We start from the raw sequence: 22,820 nt of genomic DNA on the forward strand, positions 1-22,820 counted from the left end.
TCCGATGAAAATTACGACCTGTAGCGTGATTACAAGGTTTAGATGGACAGACGGACGGACGTGGTGGGGCGGACACACACAGTCAGATCGACTCAGCTCGTCGAGACATTCATTTTGGTATATATATACATGTATGGGTCTACGACCATTATTTCGATGCGTTACAAACTTTTTGACAAAAACTAACTTATAATACCCTCCCCACATAGTGGTGTAGAGCATAAAAATCAACACGATTCAAGAGCAGGTATTAAACTGCACTTTCCCAAATTTTGTGTGGGATATACTCGAAGAAGTAAACTGATATAGTCATATGTGCAATGTGTGGTCCAAATCCGTTACTACTTTCGAGAGTTATTGTGCAAACCATTTTAACGAACAATTTTTTATGTTCGTGGGTGAGGTTCGCAAGGGTGTGGAACGATATAGCCCATCATCGAACTTGATCAAAGTTTAGATAAAATATTACGAGGTGAAAATTTTGGACAGAATCGGTTGATCCTTTCGAGTTATCGTGCGCTCCATCCAACCAGGTGGACAGGTGGACGGCCATTGCTAAATGGACTCCAAATTGCCTGAAACAGAATTCATCTACACATACTGTCGGCGTTAAAATATCCATATTTGTGGCTAAGGATTCTTCCCTTTCCTTTTTACCACATTTTCTATGTTTGCAAGTAGGAGCAACTCCTTAAGTTCAGTAGGGATAATCATTTTAGGATAGGATATTTAGAAAACTGTTGCAATGCTGTGAAAAATATTCCATTCACGAAATAAGAAATTCTTATTTCTCCCGAATTATGCTGAGGAAATTTAGATTTTTGTATTTGAGTCCTTTGGTAATAACCCAAACACTCCAAATTCTCTCAGATCCAAGATAAAACTCAGGAAAAAAATAAATTTATTTTAATTATACATTATTTTTAAAATAATTTATGTTTGCCAAGTAGTTGAGTCCTTAAAATAATCCATCCAACCATCACTAATTTTAGTTGTCACACATTCGAGTAAAAATCACTAAAATTTAAAACGTTCTTAAAAAACTCTTGAAAATTTCTTTAATCCAAAAACCAGAGTATTTTTTTAGTTCTAATTGATAAAGTGAAAGTATTCAGAACACATTTCTTTTCGAATTTCCGCCTTTTTTGAGATTAAAGAATATTGAAGCCAACATTCTTATTCGCCATTGTCGTTGTGGTTGCCGTCTTATCAGTGGCATTTGTGGTGGTCTACACGACGATTACTTAAAACGTTTCCTTTCTGATTTTTAACTATGAATGAATATTTCTTTCATTTTCTATTACAACAACAACACACATTTCACAATTCATTCATACATCATGTTTTTCTGTGATAATCCAGAAAATTAAATAAAAAACAAGAACACACACACAAGAGTAGGAATCACTGTCGTTATATACCGGTAATATTTGGTTTTATATCCAAACAAAAAATGGATTAAGGTTTATATCCGTTGACTGATCTTTACTTTTCTTTATAGATCGTCTATAATATACTCGATTATCCGCCGTAATGAACCGAACCCGACCACAATCTCTTCTAGACTAACTGGACGTCGTCCACATAATTTCGAAAATACCATAGTAAGCCAATGTGTGTTTATTCATACGACGTTCGTTGCAAGCAGAGCAACAAACACCACTGAAGAATCGTGGAGGCATCCATTATGTATTGTAGGAAAAGGCGATAAAAGAATTTTTCAAAAGAAAGAGTTCTCCTCTTGGGTTTAAGACGACACACTGACAGCCACCGCCAGCCTTATAGTTTTGAAGCAGAAAAAAATATGCTTCGTTATTCTTTTTATCAGTGCGCGTTCTTAAAACAAATACAATGACATGTGGACTCATTATTATACATTTCATATTTTTTGAAATTTAAACTCAAGAAAATCCTTATCAGCATCTTAAAAAAAAAACAAAAACAATAAAACATATTAGGCTAAGTGTAGGGGTTGTTTTTTGTTGTAGTTGTTGCTGGGGCACTTGTGTTGGCCTGCCGACAAATCTTAAATATATCAAAATTTTATTTTTAAGGATTTTGCAAATCAAAACAAAAAAAAAATTACTGAAACATTAAAGAACGGTTATGGTGTATTTTCGATAAATTTTCACTTGGTTCTGTTACACTTTGAACTTTTCTGTGACCCTTCCTCTTCTAAGTGATATTAATCTATGTCAGAGGTTTACTATTTATTTTGGGTTTTTTCTTAAGCGATAAGAGTTCATTCACTGATTAGAAATCACGACAAGACATAGATTTTGAAGCAATTTTTTTACTTTTTTGAGAATAGATCCCAAAGGCTGTTATGCTATGGAAACATTGTGGAAGCGCGTTCTTCCGTTTGTAAGAAATAATGGGATTTTCTTTTTATATCCAACGTGGTGAAATGGAAGCATATAAAACCACTTACGCACCATGCACAGTGGTACCACAAAATTTGTGTTTTTTTTTTAACAAAAATTTATTTATTGAATACAGTAGAGGAGGAGATATGAAAACAACATTTGGAAGAAATGTTCAATGTGGATTAACATTTCTTACTGAAATATTTTTGAAATTAATGACCCGATTCCGTACAGCGAGGCGAGTCATGTCGCGTCGTCTATCGTCTCTGTGACAAAATTTAAAAAATGCACTACGTACAGCGATAGAAAATAATCGTCGATAACAAGTTATTTTTATTTTTTTTTTTTCATTTATTTTTATTCGTTAGTAAAAATGAACGGCGACAGCTAATTTGTTGTCGCCGGAAAATGAACATTACGGAGACAAAATTTGACAGCGTCAGGCGAATATTGCCGTACGGAATCTAAAAATTGCATTTGGCAACGCGACACGACTCGCCTCGCTGTACGGAATCGGCCCATAAGTTTAGATTACTATTCGTATAACTCAATATGGACTGTTTTTCTCAACACAAATATTTTACTTCTGATGTCTACGTCAGTGTTTCATATTAAGATTCGCACAAACACTCAGCCTTATATGCAACTCCTTTGCATTTCAGGCTGACAATTGGGCAATTGTAGGATAATATCTTAACTGACTAAACACAATACAAAACAAGTAAGACCGGCGTTAAGTCCGGCCGGGTCGAACTTGGTATACCCTCCACCACGAGTTGTATTGAAGTAAAATGGAACAATTAGTTTCCTTTCGTTTATGAAGAGGATTAAATACAAAATTTCAGCAATTTCGGTAAAACAATGTGGCTAACCATCAAAATACCGAAATTCGGGAGGTACCGTTCTATGGAAGCTATATCAAAACGTCGATCTATAGCGACAAACCGAACATTTCAAGACTCAAAGAATACTAAATACCACATTTCGAATATTTCGGTAAGATAATGTGACAAAACCCCCGTTCTATGGGGCTATATGAAGACGTGGACCTGTACCGACAAATTTCTGGGGGAAAGCTTTATACCCCCAACGAAGACTTAATACCAAATTTCAGCCATTTCGGTGAGATATTAAGGCTAAATCCTTTAAAATACCCAAAATCGGATGGTACCGTTCTATGGGGGCTATATGAAGGCGTGACCATGTACGACAAATTTCTGGGGGAAATTTTTATACCCCCCAAAGAAGACTAAATAACAAATTTCAGCTATTTCAGTGGTATATTAAGGCCACAACCTTTAAAATACCGAAAATCGGGAGGTACCGCTCTATGTGGGCAATATGAAGACGGACGGACCTATACTGACAAAATTTCAGTCATTTCGGTGGGATGAGGCTACAGCCTTCAAAGTACAAAAAATCGGGAGGTACCTATCTATTAAGGCTATATCAAAACGTGGACTGACATAGTCCATTTTCAATACCAAACATCCTAGGAGTAATATAAACTTCTATACCAAATTATAAAGCTCTATCCTAACGAGGTGTATCTTGATTTCAACCGACGGACATACGGACATGGCTATTTCAACACAGAATGGAAGTTCTCAACATGTCGCTAGGCACCAACATCGTGTCCGAAGTATGGAAAATGGACAGGGCCACCCCAACATTCCAGATAGCTATACAGTAGCTACATATCAGTCGAGGACACAACCAGATCATGCCATGAGATAGCACAGCGTTGGTGGCGCTCGACTTATCAAAACTCGTCGATACTGTCAAGGACTCCACGATGTTTTAGGACATCGAGCAAACTACCCTTCGGATAAATTTGAAATTTTATAATCAATTATATGTTCTGTTTAACTTCTACCTTTCCTATATTCTACCCCTTCAATATGGCGTCGGGTACCTTCTCATGTCATTTGTGAAAGGCTGAAATCCTATTTGTTCGACCTTGTCACCTTATTCCGTGAGAGAAATATGCAAATATATGCCACTAAAAATACTACCATTCTGTTCACCACATGGACAGTCAAACATGTCAAAATGCCTCCCTGAGAACTGCAACAAGGCGCCTCCTCATGTCTTCAGTGGACCATTTGCATGAGAAGACCAACATTCTTCCAGTACATCGACTCAATAGCATGCTGTCCTTGGACCGTGAGAGTCATCCCAATTTTTGAAAAATCCATGTCCTTAAATCCGAGGCCTAAACATATTTTTAAATTATCCACGTCTTCAAAAAATACTTTTAAATAAACCACGGCCTTAAAAATATTTTAAAAATTCCACGGTCTTAAAAATATTTTTAAAAATCCACGATCTTAAAAATATTTCTAAAAAATCCACGTCTTCAACAAATATTTCTAAAAAATCCACGTCTTCAACAAATATTTTTAAAAGATCCACGGACTTAAAAATATTTTTAAAAAATCCACGTCTTCAAAAAATATTTTTAAAAAATCCACTGCCTTAAAAGTATTTTTAAAAAATCCACGTCTGCTACAATTTTTTTTTAAAAAATCCACGTCTGCTACAATTTTTTTTTTTTAAATCCACGTCTGCTACAATTTTTTTTAAAAAATCCACATCTGCAACAAATATTTTTAAAAAATCAAATCCTTAAAAAATATTTTTAAAAATCAATGTTCTTAAAAGATATTTTTAAAAATCCACGTCCTTAAAATATGTTTAAAAAAATCCACATCCTTAAAAAGTATTTAAAAAAATCCTCATCCTTAAAAAAAAAAAATTAAAATCCACGTCCTTAAAAATGTTTTAAAAAATCCCCATTCTTAAAAAAATATTTAAAAAAAACTACATCCTTAAAAAATATTTTTAAAAAATCCACGGTCTTAAAAATACTTTTAAAAAATCCATGGTCTTAAAAATACTTTTAAAAAATCCACGTCTTCAAAAAATATTTTTAAAAAATCCACGGCCTTAAAAATATTTTTAAAAAATCCACTCTGCTACAATTTTTTTTAAAAAAATACACGTCTGCAACAAATATTTTTAAAAAAATTCAAATCCTTAAAAATATTTTTAAAAATCAATGTTCTTAAAAGACATTTTTAAAAATCCACGTCCTTAAAAAATGTTTTAAAAAAATCCACATCCTTAAAAAACATTTTAAAAATATTCTCACCCTTAAAAAATATTTTTAAAAATCCACGTCCTTAAAAATGTTATAAACAAATCTCCATTCTTAAAAAATATTTTAAAAAATCTACATCCTTAAAAAATATTTTTTTAAAAAATCCACGGTCTTAAAAATATTTTTTAAAAATCCACTTCTTCAAAAAATATTTTTAAAAAATCCACGACCTTAAAAATTTTTTTAAAAAATCCACTCTGCTACAATTTTTTTTTTTAAAAAATCCCCGTCTGCAACGAATAGTTTTAAAAAATTCAAATCCTTAAAAAATATTTTTAAAAATCAATGTTCTTAAAAGACATTTTTAAAAATCCACGTCCTTAAAAATTTTTTTAAAAAATCCACATCCTTAAAAAATATTTTAAAAAATCCACATCCTTAAAAAATATTTTTAAAAATCCACGTCCTTAAAAATATTTTTAAAAATCCACGTCCTTAAAAAAATATTTTTAAAAAATCCACTTCCTAAAAAAATTTTTTTTAAAAAATCCACTTCCTAAAAAAATTTTTTTTAAAAAATCCACGTCCTTAAAAAAGTATTTTTAAAAAATCCACGTCCTTAAAAAAGTATTTTTATAAAATCCACGTCCTTAAAAAAATATTTTTAAAAAATCCACGTCCTTAAAAAAGTATTTTTATAAAATCCACGTCCTTAAAAAAATATTTTTAAAAAATCCACGTCTTAAAAAAATATTTTTTAAAAATCCACGTCCTTAAAAAAATATTTTTAAAAAATCCACGTCCTTAAAAAAATATTTTTAAAAAATCCACGTCCTTAAAAAATATTTTTAAAAAATCCACGTCTTCGAAAATATTTTTAAAAATCCACGTCTTCAAAAAATATTTTTAAAAAATCCACGTCTCCAAAAATTATTTTTAAAAAATCCACGTCTTCAAAAACTATTTTTAAAAAATCCACGTCTCCAAAAATTATTTTTAAAAAATCCACGTCTTCAAAAACTATTTTTAAAAATCCACGTCTTCAAAAAATATTTTTAAAAAATCCACGTCTTCAAAAAATATTTTAAAAAAATCCACGCCTTTTGAAAAAAAATATGTTTAAAAAATCCACGTCTTTTGAAAAAAATATTTTTAAAAAATCCACGTCTTTTGAAAAAAATATTTTTAAAAAATCCTCGTCTTTTGAAAAAAATATTTTTAAAAAATCCACGTCTTCAAAAAATATTTTTAAAAAATACACGTCTTCAAAAAATATTTTTAAAAAATCCACGTGTTCAAAAATATTTTTAAAAAAAATCCACGTCTTCAAAAAAGTATTTTAAAATTCACATCTTCAAAAAATTTTTTCAATAAATAATCCACGTCTTCAAAAATAATTTTGTAAAATTCACGTCCTTAAAAAATATTTTTAAAAAAACCACAGCCTTGAAATATTTTTAAAAAATTCACGTCTTCAAACAAGACTGTTAAAAAATTCACGTATTAAAAAAATATATATTTTAAAAAATCCACTTCAATAAAAAATGATTTCTTCAAAAAGTTTTTTTTTTTAATCCATGTGTTCAAAAATGTTTTTAAATAATCCATGTCTTCAAGGAATATTTTGAAAAATCCACCTCCATAAAGATGATTTTAAAAAATCCACTTCCTTAAAAAATATTTAAGGAAGATTCCCGCCCCAAAAAATATTTTTAAAAAATACACGTCTTCAAAAAATATTTTTAAAAAATCCACGTTTTGAAAAATATTTTTAAAAATGTCACATCCTTAAAACTATTTATAAAAAATCCACAGTCTTAAAAATATTTTTAAATAATCCACGTCTTCAAAAAATATAAAAAAATCTACGTTTGCAACAAATATTTTTAAAAAATTCAAATCCTTAAAAAATATTTTTAAATATCCATTTTCTTAAAAGATATTTTTAAAAATCCAAGCGCTTAAAAATATTTTTAAAAAATCTACATTCTTATTTTTTTTAATGCACGTCTTCAAGAAATATTTTTAAAGATTCACTTCTTCAAAAAAGTTTTTTTAAAAAATCCACTTCCTTAAAAAATAATTTCAAAAACCCACTTCCTTAAAAATATTTTTAAAAAATCCACGATCTTATTTTTTTTAAATCAACGTCTTCAAAATATATTTTTAAAAATCCATGTTTTCAAAAAATATTTTTAAAATACTCCAACTCAAGCAATCAAATATTTTTAAAATATTCATGTCTTCAAAAATATTTTGAAAAATCCACTTCCTTCAAAAAATATTTTTAAAATATCCACGTCTACAAAAATATTTTTAAAATATCTACGTACTTCAAAAATATTTTTTAAGAAATCCATGCCCTTAAAAAATATTGAAGAAAAATTCACGTCTTAAAAAATATTTTTAAAAATTCCATGTCTTCAAAAATGTTTTGAAAAGCCAACATGCATAAAAAAAGATTTTAAAAAATCTACTTCGTTAAAAAAATAATTTAAAAAAAAACCAATTCCTTAAAAAACATTTTTAAACAAATCCATGTCTTCAAAAAATATTTTTAAAAAATCACGTCCTTAAAAAAGTTTCTTAAAAAATCCACTTCTTCAAGAAATATTTTTAAACATTTCATGTCCTTAATTTTTTTTTTTTAAATCAAAGTTTTAAGAAATTATTTTTAAAAATCAACGTCCTTAAAAATGTTATCCCTATAGTGCTGTTCTATTAGTCGCATGTAGTGGCTGGCACAAGGGTGGCTTGACCGAGTTATGGAATATAACATCGTGTGACTCTTTTTGACCCCATGTGCACTCTTAGATGTAAGATTCTGAACTATAGGATCTAGTTAGTGGGTTAAGATCCAGTAGTGAATTTAGGTCAGACTGTGGTATGCTTTTCAATATGACTATTTTTTAGAACCCTTCGGTAGCAGCATTGCATTTGTTGGTCTATATTGTTTCCACATCTGTCCTCCACATTGCAGTGTATCTTTTCATTTTTTTAAAGCAAATGCATTCTTTTGGTATTACTAAACAGATAATATGAGCTCATCCTAGGCTAAATGTTTTATTAACTAATTGTGTAAATTGTCTTGGTAATCATCAACGTCGGACGGACAATTGTTATGAATTATTTTGTTTATGTTTGTGTTTGGTATTGAGCCATGAAATTTTAAACAGCAAAATAGTATTAGTCAAAATTATGACCGTAAATAATAATTTGCACTTTTGCACAGTATGCTACAGAGAGATGGGAATGAATGAGAAAAAAACGAGACCAAGTTCATTTGGGCGAAAAAATAAAAAACAGGCATCTGCTGCACTAAAGGAAAATGATAATTGAAACCACAGCCAAATAATTGAATTCCCAAATATGCAGAAAATAGTAATAGGGAATGATCCTCTGGAGTACAAGATTTTCTGTTGAAGATTTCAGCATTATAAACTAAGAATATTGGGATTATATTATATAGAAATTTACAAGTTAGGAGACCAATGGAAAAAGGAAATGTTGGACCCTTTTAGCACAGTTCTTATACATATTTACATAATTTAAATTATTAGCTCGATCATGAATATCAACTCCCCATACATTGCAATGACAGGGAGACAAAACTCACGGGGAGTTTACATTCATGATAGGGTTGTATATCTTATTAACCTTCCTTCTTTATTGATCTTATATATATAACCATCTATAGATGGTTTGGGCAACCCAAAAACAACCTGCAAATGAATAAGGTTTTGCTTTTCGTCAGGTTACTAACAAAACAACTTTACGCTCCATGCTAAGGTGATGATGGGTGGTGGTTTAAAAAGTTTATCTCATTTGTTTGGCAAATATTTAGATTGGTATTTTTTATTTTACTTTTGGTATGAACATTGTATTTACTCATCTATTTGCATACACACATACATAGATACTGAGATGTTTGTATTTACTTCTATTGAGTGGGTATGGCAATGGTTAGCCTTTTTGGGCAGAAAAAATTTTTTAATTTTGGGCATAATTATTGAGGTCAAAGATTCCTCCGTGTTAATTAGGCGCATATAACCGGCCGCCGTTTCAATATTGTTACAAAAATAATAATAGTTTTGGGCATAATTTCTTATAAAAGAGAAAAATGGGAAACCAAAATATGATTCTTCAAATTAGCTATCCTCTGCAAAAAGTTCATAAATGTATCCCGCTCTCCTTTGAAACATTTCGGTTTTATTTATTGTATCTTAATATAAACAAAATAGTGTAATATTCCGTAACTCTATACGTCAAAGTCCATAATTTTTTAATTGATTTTTTGAAAGTCTGCTTTGTTCCCAGTTTCCACTACATTTGATGTGGAAGATGAAAGGAAATGAACAAAAAATAATCACAATTCAAAACAAATTGAATGAAATAACAATATTGTTGACGCCGAAATTTGAACGACCACACAACCAACACAGCACAGCATTCTGTTTAATTTCCCAAAACAATGTTTGGTGGTTAGTAAAGATTGGACGGTCGGCCACATTTAGAACATATGAAGTAACCACAAAGTAAACACGATTTGTCCAAGATATACGCAAATACAAATAAAGACACCTAACAGACACTATGGGCTGAAAAAGGCTGATTTCCGAAACGTCAGAAAAATACGTTGTTATTGCACTATTGCTTTGAAAAAGTATTTAAAACGCATACATTTGCAAAATCTACCTAATGCATCAGTTTTTTACCTTTTGCTGATTTTGCGTGTATCCTGCGTTTTGAATGCGCCACAGCGACGTTTCGGAATACAATAATTTGTATTAATTCTGTATTATTGCGATATGGAATAGAATGCTTAAGGCATTTGCAAATCACGAATTTAATATATTGATTCTTTATTTACCCATTATAACTGCTGATCAGTTTTATCGGAGGGTGCTAACGCTGTGCAAACGCATGTCGGATTTTTTTTATGTGGCACCCCCCTAAAGTGTTTAGTTTTGTTAGATTTTAAGATTGCCAAAGTTTGAGTACAATTGCAATATGTTAAGACGTGCCAGTGGGTTCGAAGATGGGTTATATCAATCCACTCCTTCCGGTACCACCCCCACAAAAGTTCGAAAATGTTCTCTTGAAGGGCGTAACCTATTTGGTCCATACATATACTTCCTATAGCCTGAAAAGTACAAAAAAACCCCAATGACACAGTGTGTAGTGGTCGGTGCGCAAGATAACTCTTGAACGGATCTGCCGATTCGGTCCAAAATTTAGCCTTATTTTGTCCAAACTTAGTTTAAGTTTGAAGATAAGCCATATCGGTACACTTCATCAGGTACCGCACGAGGTGCGCACGATAACTTTTGAAGGGAGTGACCGATTAGGCCCATACTTTACACATCCTAATATATCTACCAGATATAGATCAGGTTCGAATATGGACTATATTTGTCCACTCCTTCGGGTATCTCCCACACAAAGTTTCGGGACCTGCTCTCGAATCATTGATTTTTGTTGAAGCTTCTTGCATTGGTTGCCTCAATTAAAATTAAAAAAAAAAATCTTGGGAAAGCAACCCGAAAAAGCCATATGTAGTGGCTGGATAGCACGATAACTCTCGAACTTATCAAGCGATTTGTTTCAAAATTTGGCCTTCGTCATATTTTGTCCAAACTTAGTTTAAATTCTAAGATGGGCATTACCGGTCCACAACTTCCTGTATTTCCCCCCCAATATTTAAAACATGCCACTAAAATGGTATGCACGATATCTTTTGAACGGGGCAACCAATTTGGTCCAAACTTTGGATCTCCTAATATATTGTCCAAATTTAGTGTAACTTCTAAAATGACCCATAATGGTCTTCTCCTTAGGGCCCCTTCCCCACAAAAGTTCAACATTTGTGTCTAAGTGCAGTTTAGAGTCTGTTTGAAGACCCTTTGGAAATGTATACCGATGCTTTTCGTTGTGGTCCTGTTATGGATCTGACCGTAGATGAAAGTTTCAAATTACATATCGACACCTCCAAATAATAGTATGCTAAGTCTAAAAAGTGAGTTTTGCAGGAGAATCTCTCAAAGTGTGGAAACTTTTTTGAACTTCAGTACTATGCTAAGTCAATATTTGTTTATAACTTCTGTTCGGATTGACCGAACATTACCAAAATTTGACAGAATTTAAGTTAAAGGACGTTCGACACCTCCAAATAATAGTTTACTAATTCTGAACAGTGACTTTTGCAGGACAAGCTCTAAAAGTTTGGAAATTTTCTTTGACCTTCAGTACTATGCTCAGTAAATATTTGTTTATAACTTCTGTTCGGATTGTCCGATTATTACCAAAATTTGACAGAATTTAAGTTAAAGGGCGTTAAATATAAAAATGTAAAGAACTTGAAAACATGCTAAGTCGACTTAGCATACTATTGTTTGGAGGCGTCGATATGCTGAGTGTATTTCTCTTTTGGCAAAGCCGACTTATACTTTTTTACTTTTTAAAATATTTTTTCAGAATCGTGGAATTTATTTAAAAATATTTTTCAGAAGCGTTTTTTTAAATATGTTTAAGAAGCGTAGATTTTTTAAAAATATTTTTTTCTGAAGCGTAGATTTTTAAAAAAATATTTTTTCAGAAGCTTGGATTTTTTAAAATTGTTTTTTCAAATGCGTGGATTTTTAAAAATATATTTTTTGAGAAGCGTGGATTTTTTAAAAATGTTTTTTTTTCAAATTCGTGGATTTTTTAAATATGTTTTTTTTCAAATTCGTGGATTTTTTAAAAATTTTTTTTTTTTAAATTCGTGGATTTTTTAAAGATGTTTTTTTCAAATTCGTAGATTTTTTAAAAATGTTTTTTTTTTTCAAATTCGTGGATTTCTTAAAGTAGTTTTTTCAAAAGCATAGATTTTTTAACTTTTAAAACGTTTTTTTTTCAGAAAAAAAATATTTTTTAGAAGCGTGGATTTTTTTAAAAAAATATTTTTTCAGAAGTGTAAATTTTTTAAAAAAAGAATATTTCCGAAGCGTGGATTTAAAAAAAAAATCCGAAGCGTGGATTTTTTATTAAAAAGGTTTTTTTCAAATTCGTGGATTTTTAAAAAAAATGTTTTTTTTTCAAATTCGTGGATTTTAAAAAAAAACTTTTTTTCAAAAACGTGGGTTTTTTAGTAAAATATTTTTTTCAGAAGCGTGGATATTTTAAAATGTTTTTTTTTTCAAATGCGTGGATTTTTTAAAAAAATATTTTTTTCAGATGACTGGGTTTTTTAGAAAAATATTTTTTCAGAAGCGTGGATATTTTAAAATGTTTTTTTTTCAAATGCGTGGATTTTTTAAAAAAATATTTTTTTCAGAAGCGTGGGTTTTTTAGAAAAATATTTTTTCAGAAGCGTGGATATTTTAAAATGTGTTTTTTTTTCAAATGCGTGGATTTTTTAAAAATGTTTTTTTCGGAAGCATGGATTTTTTTAAGAAACTTTGAAAACGTTTTTTTTTCAAAAAAAAATATTCTTTTAGAAGCGTGGATTTTTTTTAAATATTTTTTTGGAAGTGTAGATTTTTTTTAAATATTTTTTTTGGAAGCGTATATTTTTTAAATATTTTTTCAGAAGCGTGGATTTTTTAAAATATTTTTTTGGAAGCTTAGATTTTTTTTAAATATTTTTTGGAAGCGTAGATTTTTTTAAACATTTTTTTGGAAGCGTGCATTTTTTTAAATATTTTTTTCAGAAGCGTGGATTTTCTTTAAATTTATTTTTAAGAAGCGTGGATTTTTTTTTAAATATTTTTTTGGAAGTGTAGATTTTTTTTAAATATTTTTTTGGAAGCGTATATTTTTTAAATATTTTTTCAGAAGCGTGGATTTTTTAAAATATTTTTTTGGAAGCTTAGATTTTTTTTAAATATTTTTTGGAAGCGTAGATTTTTTTAAACATTTTTTTGGAAGCGTGGATTTTTTTAAATATTTTTTTCAGAAGAGTGGATTTTATTTAAATTTATTTTTAAGAAGCGTGGATTTTTTTTAAATGTTTTTTTTCAGAAGCTTGTATTTTTTTTAAATATTTTTTTTTTTCAGAAGCGTGGATTTTTTTAATATTTTTTTTCAGAAGCTTGGATTTTTTTTTAAATATTTTTTTCAGAAGCTTGGATTTTTTTTGGAATTTATTTTTAAGAAGCGTGGATTTTTTTTAAATATTTTTTAAGATGCATGGATTTTTTTAAATATTTTTTAGAAGCGTGGATTTTTTAAAATATATTTTTTGAAGCGTAGATTTTTTTAATATTTTTTTTGAAGCGTGGATTTTTTTAATATTTTTTTTGAAGCGTAGATTTTTTTTAAATATTTTTTAGAAGCTTGGATTTTTTAAAATATCTTTTTTAAGCGTAGATTTTTTTAAATATTTTTTGGAAGGGTAGATTTTTTTAAATATTTATTTTAGAAGCGTGGATTTTTTTAAATATTTTAAAGAAGCTTGGATTTTTTCAAAATATTTTTTTGAAGCGTGGATTTTTTCAAAATATTTTTTTTGAAGCGTGGATTTTTTCAAAATATTTTTTTTGAAGCGTAGATTTTTTTAAATGTTTTTTTGGAAGCGTGGATTTTTTTAAATATTTTAAGGAAGCGTAAATTTTTTTTAAATATTTTAAGGAAGCGTGGATTTTTTTAAAATATTTTTTCAGAAGCGTGGATTTTTATTTTAAAATATTTTTCCAGAAGCGTGGATTTTTATTTTAAAATATTTTTCCAAAAGCGTGGATTTTTATAAAATATTTTTTCAGAAGCGTAGATTTTTTTAAATATTTTAAGGAAACGCGGTTTTTTTAAATATTTTAAAGAAGCGTGGATTTTGTTTTTAAATATTTTAAGGAAGCGTGGAATTCCATTTAAGGTTTGTTTGACGATCCTTTGTAAATGTATACCGATGCTGTTCGTTGTGGTCCTGTTTACTGCGATATTATGTTATACGAGGACAAGTCCATGGCTCCTGGCATATTGGTCCAAAGGTAATACGATAACCCACTGAAATAACTCGTGGGCGCGACATCTATCGAAGAGATATGACCCACTTCCATAATGGACTATGTCGATCCATTCCTTTATATACCTCCTCCGCAGAGATCAAAGCTGTAATCCTAATCCACATGTTTGTCGCCAAGTTCAAATGTCCATAAAGGACCAACAATTCTGAAAATACCCTAAAAACATTCGATCTGTCTGTAGATGAAAGTGTCAATTCACATAGGCTGAGGGTATTTCTCTGTCAGCAAAGTCGACTGATAATTTTTTTACATGTTTTCTAATATTTCTTTTTTTTGTTTTTTTTTTTTTTTTTTTTTTTGTTTCTGTGATTTGTTGCTAAAGATAAATGTAAGTGAGGAGGATACTTGTGAAACTTTAGGTGGGCCTATATAAAGTTCCGCAACAAAAGTTATAATTCGTTGGAATTGGTAGGAAAATCTGTGGTAATTTTTTATATTGTTTTGCGAAATGTAGGTAAACTACTTGTAACGCCTCTGTGTATGTATTTGTACTACTAACTTTTGTTTTTGTTGTTTCCTGTTAATTTCAAAAACAAAAACATGATACTCTTTAGCTACATAGCTTCGCTGTTGGTCCATTCGAAGAACATTAGAAATAAAAAACACATGTTTTTTTTCGAATTAGAAATACATGAAGATGTGGATGTAAGTGAAAATGAAAATAAAGATGAGATCAGCAAACAAAATTCTAAAAAGCCATAGTAATGAGATACACAGCGCAGCAAGTGAATGAATGCATTATGGGCACATATACAGCACAGCATCCATTTTGGAAAAATGCATCATACACTGGACTGCATGGAGAGAAAGATAGTGCAAGAGAGAGAGAGAGAGAACAGCATAAATCTTGGAATTATAATTATTATTTTGAAAAACAGACTAACAACAATAAACAAGGCGAAACGGGCAAATAATTGTTTTAGTCGCTCACAATTAAAGTGTTTGACACTCAAGTTCATTTAATGAATTGAATAATGTGGTCCATGACGATCAGGAGGAGGAGATGGATTGCGTGGAAGGAAAGAAAATGTCATTATGCAAATAACAAATGTGGAAAAAAAACTAATTCTGCCTTTATGGACCTTACTTACGCCACATGTCGTCAGTTATTCTCAATCAATAGCGGATGAATGAATGAATGCTGATGATGAAAAAAATAAACAAACATTGACAAGTTGTCTGTCATACCCTACAGTCAGTAAACATGGAAGATAATGGATGTTTGTTTACAAATTCATTTTTTTAATTATGATGACCTTATCCTCCAACGATATAAACTTATGGAGTATAATTTCACCAAATATGGAATCCATAATTTTGAAAGATCAGAATTTAGCTGCATCTATTACATTACTTCCTTCCACAAAAAATAAAAACCATCATCTATAGGTCATTGTAAAATAGCTTATAACCAGCTCACTTCTTTCCCGCTTCTCCGTTTTGTTTATTTTATTGTTTATGGTCAACAAAAAAAGCTTATTGCTGTTGCTGTTATTTGTTCTGCTTTGCAAAAAGTTAAGTATTTTATGTCACAGCAACACCACCACCACCAACCACGACGACGACAACGAGATGAACTGATGTCATTTTATCCACAAACACACAGCATAAACTATTCATATTTAGCAGATTCATATTCCAGTCGAGGTTGAGGAATGGAGTGTTTGGAATGATGGTGGATAACAAACAATAAATAGCCTTTGAATTTTTCTTTAGTTCCAGTTGCAGACTGTGAATTGAATTACCAACAAAAAACGAATGACAACAAAAAGACAAAAAAATGAAACTAAAAAAAAGAATTCAAACTTGAGGTTCATTCTGGGCTAAATTTTATGCTCTGCTTAGCAATGCAGTTTGGCCGTTTTTGTTGTTGTTGATGTAGTTGGAAGAGACAACCAACCCACAGTAAATACCAGACAAATGCATAAACAAAAAAAATAAATAAAATAAAAAATAAAACACACGTTCGGAGTTTTCAATTACAAATTTTGTTGGTATTTTTTCATTAATCAGATAAGCTAATCTTTTTAAAAGACATTTGTTAACCCATTTTAAACGAAGTTCATATCTGCTGTTTATCGCGGAAAATCTCGGAAAATCCAAAATCCGAACATGATTATTTGATATTTAGATGTCCCATTTATTTTAAACCATTTTTTAAGAAGCGTGGATTTTTTGAAAATATTTCTTAGGAAGCGTGGATTTTTTAAAATTATTTTTTAGGAAGCGTGGATTTTTTAAAATTATTTTTTAGGAAGCGTGGATTTTTTAAAATTATTTTTTAGGAAGCGTGAAATTTTTAAAAACATTTTTTAGGAAGCGTGGATTTTTTAAAATTATTTTTTAGGAAGCGTGGATTTTTTAAAATTATTTTTTAGGAAGCGTGGATTTTTTAAAAATATTTTTTAGGAAGCGTGGATTTTTTAAAAATATTTTTTAGGAAGCGTGGATTTTTTAAAAATATTTTTTAGGAAGCGTGGATTTTTTAAAATTATTTTTTAGGAAGCGTGGATTTTTTAAAATTATTTTTTAGGAAGCGTGGATTTTTTAAAAATATTTTTAGGAAGCGTGGATTTTTTTAAAAATATTTTTTAGAAAGCGTGGATTTTTTAAAAATATTTTTTAGGAAGCGTGGATTTTTTAAAAATATTTTTTAGGAAGCGTGGATTTTTTAAAAATATTTTTAGGAAGCGTGGATTTTTTAAAAATATTTTTTAGGAAGCGTGGACTTTTTAAAAATATTTTTTAGGAAGCGTGGACTTTTTAAAAATATTTTTTAGGAAGCGTGGACTTTTTAAAAATATTTTTTAGGAAGCGTGGATTTTTTAAAAATATTTTTTAGGAAGCGTGGATTCTTAAAAAATATTTTTTAGGAAGGGTGGATTTTTTAAAAATATTTTTTAGGAAGCGTGGATTTTTTAAAAATATTTTTTAGGAAGCGTGGATTTTTTAAAAATATTTTTTAGGAAGCGTGGATTTTGTAAAAATATTTTTTAGGAAGCGTGGATTTTTTAAAAATATTTTTTAGGAAGCGTGGATTTTTTAAAAATATTTGTTAGGAAGCGTGGATTTTTTAAAAATATTTTTTAGGAAGCGTGGATTTTTTAAAAATATTTTTTAGGAACCGTGGATTTTTTAAAAATATTTTTTAGAAAGTGTGGATTTTTTAAAATTATTTTTTAGGAAGCGTGGATTTTTTAAAAATATTTTTAGGAAGCGTGGATTTTTTTAAAAATATTTTTTAGAAAGCGTGGATTTTTTAAAAATATTTTTTAGGAAGCGTGGATTTTTTAAAAATATTTTTTAGGAAGCGTGGATTTTTTAAAAATATTTTTAGGAAGCGTGGATTTTTTAAAAATATTTTTTAGGAAGCGTGGACTTTTTAAAAATATTTTTTAGGAAGCGTGGACTTTTTAAAAATATTTTTTAGGAAGCGTGGACTTTTTAAAAATATTTTTTAGGAAGCGTGGATTTTTTAAAAATATTTTTTAGGAAGCGTGGATTCTTAAAAAATATTTTTTAGGAAGGGTGGATTTTTTAAAAATATTTTTTAGGAAGCGTGGATTTTTTAAAAATATTTTTTAGGAAGCGTGGATTTTTTAAAAATATTTTTTAGGAAGCGTGGATTTTGTAAAAATATTTTTTAGGAAGCGTGGATTTTTTAAAAATATTTTTTAGGAAGCGTGGATTTTTTAAAAATATTTGTTAGGAAGCGTGGATTTTTTAAAAATATTTTTTAGGAAGCGTGGATTTTTTAAAAATATTTTTTAGGAACCGTGGATTTTTTAAAAATATTTTTTAGGAAGCGTGGATTTTTTAAAAATATTTTTTAGGAAGCGTGGATTTTTTAAAAATTTTTTTAGGTAGCGTGGATTTTTTAAAAATGTTTTTTAGGTAGCGTGGATTTTTTAAAAAAATATTTTTTAGGAAACGTGTATTTTTTAAAATTTTTTTTAGGTAGCGTGGATTTTTTAAAAATATTTTATTGGAAGCGTGGATTTTTTTAAAAAAAAAATTTTAGGAAGCTTGGATTTTTTAAAAATGTTTTTAGGTAGCGTGGATTTTTTAAAAATGTTTTTAGGTAGCGTGGATTTTTTAAAAATATTTTTTTGGAACCGTGGATTTTTTAAAAATATTTTTTCAGATGCGTAAATTTTTAAAAACAATTTTTCAAATGCGTAAATTTTTAAAAGCAGTTTTTCAAATGCGTAAATTTTTAAAAACAATTTTTCAAATGCGTAAATTTCTAAAAACAGTTTCTCAAATTCTTAAAATAGGGATTTCAGATGCGTAAATTTTTAAAAACAAATTTCAAATGTTTAAAATCGGGGTTTCAGATGCCTAAATTTTTAAAACCAATTTTTCAAATTCTTAAAATAGGGGTTTCAGATGCGTAAAATTTTAAAAACAATTTTTCAAATGTTTAAAATAGGGGTTTCAAATGCGTGAATATAAAAAAATTCAAATTTTTAAAATATGGGCTTCAGATGCGTAAATTTAAAAAAAATGGCAAAATGTGCCTAATCGAAATAATGGTTTTAGACCCAAAGTATGTTTGGACGAAATGTGTTTCAGACAATTTGGAGTCGATTTAGCAATGTCCGTTCGTCTGTCTGTCTGGCTGGTGCGCACGATAACTCTCGAACGGATGAACCGGTTCAAATTTTGGCTTTCGTAATATTTTGCCCAAACTTAGTTCAAGTTCAAAGATGGGCTATATGGGCCCACTCCTTCCGGAACCTCCCCCACAAAAGTTCGAAAATGTTCGGAAAATTTGTGCGCACGATAACTCTTGAAGGGAGTAACCGATTTGGTCCATACTTTGCCCATCGTAAAATGTGTACCAGACTTAGATAATGTTTCAATATAGACTCAAACGGCCCACTCCTTCGAGTACCTCTCACACAAAATTTCGGAAAAGTTCAGTTTAGGGCCATCTCTCGAATCGCTCTGATTTTTGTTTTAGCAACTTGTATTCACTGCCCTCCATACGACGGTGCAAGTCCATACTTCCTTAGAAAATAGCCTGAAAGTTGCAAAAAATCCCTATGACACCGTGAGAGGTGCTTGGAGCGCAAGATAACTCTAGAACGTATCTGCCGATTCGGTCCAAAGTTTGGCTTTAGTAATATTTTGACCAAACTTAGTTTACGTTTGAAGATAAGCCATATCGGTCCACTTCTTCAGGTACCTCCCCCACAAAAGTTCAAAAATGTTCGGAAAATTTGTTCATACGGTATCTCTTGAAGAGAGTGGCCGAATTGGTCCATACTTTACACATCCTAATATATCTACTAAATGTAGATCAGGTTCGAATATGGACTATATTTGTCCACTCCATCCCGTACATCCCACACAAAATTTCGGATAAGTTCACTTTAAGACCTGCTATCGAATCACTTTGATTTTTGTTGAAGAAACTTGCATTCACTGCCTCAATTACTATGGTAAACGGTTTTTCAGTGGCAAATCCATACTTCTTGAGCAAACATCCCGAAGGGTGTAAAACCCCATATGTAATGGCTGGAGATCCACTTAATGGTCAATGTAAACCCATTCCGTTTAGTATCTCATCCATAAAACTTTTGATCTCTAATCCTAATAAACATTTTTGTCGGTTTAAATTCCTAAAATTTTTAAAAACCCCTAAATACATACGTTTTTTGGGAAAAAATTGTTTCAATATATACAGGCTGAGGGTATATCTCTGTCGGCAAAGCCGACTGATCCTTTTTTACTTGTTTTAAATAATATTTGAGAAACGTAGATTTTTGAAAAAAAAAATTCTCAGTAGCGTAGTTTTTTTTAATTTTTTTTTTTATTTTTTTAGAAACGTGGATTTTTAAAAAATATTAATATTTTTGAAAATATATTTTCAGGAGCGTAAATTAAAAAAAAAACTTTTTTCAGAAGCTTGGATTTTTAAAAAAAAGTTTTCATAAGCGTATATTTAAAAAAAAAAAATAAAAAGCGTAAATGTTTAAAAAATATGTTTAAGGAGCGGAAGTTTTTAAAAAATATTTTTCAGAAGAGTGCATTTTTTTACTTCTTGAATGCTGGGGAAAAGTATATCAGGGTTTTTATGACTGTAAACTCCCCGTGAGTTTTGTCTTTCTACCGTTTGAACTTAAAGGAGAAAGTGATAAAACTCACGGGTAGTTGACATTCCTGATTGGGCTGTATACCTCCCCAGATGTAGACTCCAAATGTTGGGAACAAACATCGTATTGAAGATAGGTATTGTAGTCTTGATTACTATTATTTTCTTATTTTGTAATAGAAGATTCTAATAATAAATTTTCGATTAAAAATAGAATTTCGTTGGATCCTATTGTATCTTAAATCCAATAGCCAAAAACCCACTACTTTGATTAAAATCTATACCAAAACCATAGGGTTTGTTCCAAACTTTCTGAACCTATATCAATCAGCTCAGTCATGAGTGAGTTGTCTCACTCTCTCCCATAAATTGCAATGACAGAGAGACAAAACTCATGGGGAGTTTACAATCTTGATAGGACTGTATATCTTAAAATCGAACGGAATTCAAACCCAACATTCGAATTGGGGCTTAAGTCATATTTAGGGTTTAGGATATCACAACTCTTCTGAGCTTCATGAGATTTAAAAGGATACCAATATTACATAGGCTTATAAAAAATGCTGATAAAAGTAAAAAAGGCAAGACCAATATTTTGGGAAGTAGGGACTTCCCCTGTGAAAGCTATATATCGTTGTGATCGGTGTCCCAAGGACTACCTATTTGGTAAATTTCAGACCGATCTGAGAGGTGTCCCTAAACTAGACTTGTTCCCAAAGTGCTCTCTCCCATCTGTATCCACCACCACGTGTTCCTCTGTTTATATCACAAGATTTTCAAAGAATCCTTTTACTTCTTTAAAAGATCTTCAAATAGCAAAACATCTTTAAAACAGACAGCAACAATTATTGTGAAAAGATTGAGTAAAGTCGGCAAGATTACAACAGTCCAACACACAGATCGAACGACCACAAAGAGAGAGTAGTGGTGTTGCATGAATTTCTTCTGTTGCTTCTACCGAGAAGATAAAGAAAACAAAAAAACAGTATCTGAAACCATATGAAAGAAAAAATGCAAAACAAAACAACAAAATGAAATTGGAATGCAGAGAAGAGTAAAGAAAACATTGCACAAAAGATAAGGAGGCACTCAATATTCGATATTGTACTTATTCACATTCAATACCAAATAATTTTGAGGCACAAACTCCTTTCTCTTAAAATAAATTGATCCTCCCAAAAGAAACACTTGAAAAGAAATCTTCATTAGTGTCCCACTTATGATGAGTTAGGTATTTAAAATAAGTATTACAAAATTTGGTACTTACCATGTGTCGAGAACACAGACTGACTACTCCATCGAAGTAATTGTCACAGCGGCAGCACAACAAAAATATTCATTCATTCCTTCGTATTTGGGGGCCCCCCGTCACTGCTGTTGGTGGTGGTGGTAGGTAATGTGCAACACCATTAACCTAATCGTACACTACTCCTCCTTTTCGTCTTTAAATTTGGAAAAGGACAGACACTTAAAAACAATCTTTGTTCAAATAGCATAAACAACAACAACAACGACCACAACAATTTTTGTTGTGTGTTGTTATCTGTCTGTTTCAACCCAAAAGATATTTCTTTTTTGATTTATTTTTATTTTCCACTCTACTTTTGTTGTTGTTTGTTCTTTGTATTACAACTTCACCAGACAAAAACACAGAAAATAAAACGTCTTTAGGTTAAAACTCCGCTACCCGCGATGTAATGATCCAAACGTTTAACTCGCAACTAAACTCTGTAAATGCCGCAAACCACACAAATCAACGGAGCCAGCACCGACACTATTTGCTCACAAGTGTTGTATACCTACGACGGACGACAACGGATCTTGTTCTCTTCTCCCTAGACAGTGGATAGGAAGAGAGTGTGTATCTTCAGTAGGTAGACAAAAACATGTACCATGAGAAAAAGTATCTTTAATAGTGTTGCCGTTTCAGTTTTTAAAAAACATTTTTAATAAAATCGTTTTTCAGGAAATGGTGAAGAATTCAACGCTATAGGGATCTTCTTCTACAGATGGAAAAATATTTTTTAAAAGCCTAGGTTTTTTAAAAAGTTCCTTTTTTAGAAGCGTGAATTTTTTAATGCTTTTCTTTCCAGAAGCGTAATTTTTTTTAAAAAAAATTTCAAAGCATAGATTTTTTAAAAATATTTTTTCAGGAAAGTAGATTTTTTAAAGAAGTCTTCAATAGATAGAAGACATAGATAATTATTCTATATAAAGAAGGCATCACAAAGAAGATATTCTAACCCCCA

General features: G+C 30.1%; 1 protein-coding gene across 8 annotated transcripts in view; it reads right to left on the reverse strand.

Annotated features, from left to right (window-relative positions):
- LanB1 (laminin subunit beta-1) overlaps nucleotides 1-22,400 on the reverse strand; it is a 35,796-nt gene extending 13,396 nt beyond the window's left edge. For 2 of the 8 annotated variants that reach the window (XM_073971362.1, XM_073971359.1), the window contains exon 1: nucleotides 21,839-22,400. The gene's annotated coding sequence lies outside the window, so the exon portion shown is untranslated. Of the gene's footprint in view, nucleotides 1-1,391; nucleotides 1,569-21,838 lie in introns of those variants that run through there. The other 6 variants (XM_073971358.1, XM_073971357.1, XM_073971365.1 and 3 more) reach the window with 3 other exon arrangements.
- Nucleotides 22,401-22,820: the final 420 nt, after the last annotated feature.

Source organism: Musca autumnalis, unplaced genomic scaffold (genome assembly GCF_047663935.1).
Source record: "Musca autumnalis isolate F117 unplaced genomic scaffold, ASM4766393v1 scaffold_2, whole genome shotgun sequence".
NCBI classification, from domain to species: domain Eukaryota; kingdom Metazoa; phylum Arthropoda; class Insecta; order Diptera; family Muscidae; genus Musca; species Musca autumnalis.